Source organism: Lactuca sativa, chromosome 4 (genome assembly GCF_002870075.4).
Source record: "Lactuca sativa cultivar Salinas chromosome 4, Lsat_Salinas_v11, whole genome shotgun sequence".
Lineage (NCBI taxonomy): Eukaryota > Viridiplantae > Streptophyta > Magnoliopsida > Asterales > Asteraceae > Lactuca > Lactuca sativa.
Genome location: NC_056626.2, coordinates 310,563,940 through 310,566,624, shown reverse-complemented (window position 1 = coordinate 310,566,624; position 2,685 = coordinate 310,563,940). Strand labels below are relative to the sequence as shown.

Here is a 2,685-nt window from a genome sequence, read left to right as displayed (position 1 = left end):
CCCAAAACAACAACTCGGAGTTCAAGAAACGGAAGCGTCAAGCCCAAACAGAACGCAAGCGATTTCAAAGGCTTGCCATGCGACAACAACCAGTGGCGACTCCTGCCACCTCAGCACCGGTCAAGCGTTATGAGGAAACACTCCAGAAGTGTAACAAGTGTAACTATCATCATAATGGAGCTTGCCAAGTATTGCAATGCAACAATTGCAACAAGATGGGGCACATTGCTCGTTTCTGTAGAACCACCTCCACCATCGGAGCCAGCCAGGTTTGCTATAGTTGTGGTGAGATAGGACATTATCATAGGAACTGTCCAATAGGAAAGAACAACGAAAGCACCCACGTCCACATAACTCCGACTCGACACCTCATTTCCACCACCGATGCTAGTACCAACCCAATATGTCTCCAATGCGGTGAGATAGGGCACTTCAAGAAGGATTGTCCAATAACAAAGAACTCTGGCTCAGACGGGAAGATACTAAGAATTACTGCCGCAGGAGAGACTACCCCGAACTCTCGTTAAAGTATTTAAGGCGTTTCGTTGTAACAAACTTATAAACTATTTAAAACTAGTGCAACTAGAGTCTTATCTTTTGCGAGATCCCATCAGTAAAGGGGCCCTCGTGCTGCGTATGCGATCATACCAACGCTAATGCACCGAATCCCATCAGAACTCCGCAGTTAAACGTGCTTAGGCAAGAGAAGTACTATGATGGGTAACACCTTGGGAAGTCCTCGTAGCGCAGACTTCGACAGGACTTCCAATAGAAATCATTAACTTCTGCCTCGCATAGATGAGTTGGTTGATCAACCGCAAGGAATGAAGTGCATTTCAGAAATGGACCCAAGATCTGAATATCACCAGTTGCGAGTGTTAGTGAAGGATGTTCTGAGGACAATCTTCCAAACTCGATACGGACACTACGAGTCCGTAGTCATACCCCTCGGATAGAACCAATATGCCCGTAGTATTCATGAACTTAATGAATAGGGTACGCCATTCTTACTTGGATCGGTTCGTCATTGTCCTTGTAAATGACTTACTTATCTACTATAGTATTAAGAAGGAAATCAAAAAGAGCATCTACAATGAACCATGGAAACACTACGATCAGGGAAACTTTGCGGAAAGATCTCTAAATACGAGTTTTAGATTTGAAGAGTCGAATTCCTAAGACACATTACCAGTAATGTGGGAACTCTTGAGGACCCTGCCAAAAATCAAAACCATTGATAATTTGTCAGCACCGAAGATGCCGACGGGAATTCGCCAAATTGTAGTCCTCGCTGACCTACTGTCGAGAGTTCATCCAGAACTCATCGCAAATTAAGGAACCACTTACGACCTTGACTCAGAGGGGAGTGGCCCTTGACTGGGAGGAGAAGCAAGAGGAAGAAGCCTTTGGAAATCCAAGTGAGAGACCAAACTCTTTTGGAAGCCTCACACTGGAAAGGATTGATACGCTTCGGAAAGCGTAGTAAGCTAAATCCAAGATAGTTAGCACCTCCGGGATTCTTGCCCGAATTGGCCCTGTAACTCACAAACCCAACCTACACCATAAGCTCAGTAACGTACATTTTACCCTTCACGTCTCGAGCTTGAAAACGTACCTTTCCAACAGGACTCTCGTAATCCCACTCGACGAGATCGAGATCAACGAGATCCTCGCCTTCGTGGAAGAACCTTAGTGACCATCGATCGAGAGGTCAAGCAGACAAAGCAACGCTGACTCCCATTGGTGAAGGTTCGTTGGGATACCAACCGAGGACCCGAATTCACTTATGAGCGCGAGAACTAATCGATCAGGAAGTTTCCCCACCTCCTTGCTCGATTATTCATGCCTACTCCTTTACCTAAATTCTAATTTCGGGACGAAATTCCCTCTAACGGGGGGATGATGTGACAACCCGAAATTTTCCATCCAGTTCAGTCAAACACTTCATAAAAAGTCAAACTCATTGTTGTTATCGTTTAGCACAATTAGGAGTTTATTTGATCGTCCTAAGCCTTGTACACTTAAGGAATAAGTGTCGGGGTTTATCGGCTGAATTTATAGCTCAAAGAAATGACCTTAAACACCCTTCCAAGGAGTTCACGGCCAACACATGGGAGTTTACGGTCGTAAACTCCATGTGGGCTATAACCTCTTGCTTATAAGATGATATGTTGGTCATTTGTTCAATCCCTCCTTCCCTTTGGCTGAAATCTTCTCAAGTATCATCCCGATCCCCGATCTTCAAATCTCGTAAGCTTATTGGCCAAAACCAACCATTCAAGCTCCTAGATCGTAAGTTCTCTTGTTCTAACTCATTGTACACTAGGTTTATCATGTTTAGGGCTTAGAAAACATAAGGATTCATAGGATTCAAGGATTTTACGGCCAAGACATGTTCTTGGGCCGTAAACCCCTTTTAAGGGTGCAAATAACACCCTATCACCTTAGTAAGCCTTGGATATTAGCATATAACCTTACACCATTGGACTAAGGACTTCATTACACGATTTGGTACTTCATACCATGAGTTTACAGCCAAAAAATCATGGGGAAGTGGTCCCCAGGCCGTAAACACCATACAAGGCCATTCTTGGACCTTAAACCCACCCCTAACCTCTTGTTTAAGCCTTGGAACACTTAACCACTTAAGTTATAATAGTTTTTAGCCTCATTTGGTGACCCAAT

General features: G+C 44.2%; 1 pseudogene; it reads left to right on the top strand.

Moving 5' to 3' along the window:
* The first annotated feature begins 634 nt into the window (after positions 1–634).
* On the top strand, positions 635–753 carry LOC111917022 (5S ribosomal RNA; annotated as a pseudogene).
* Positions 754–2,685: the final 1,932 nt, after the last annotated feature.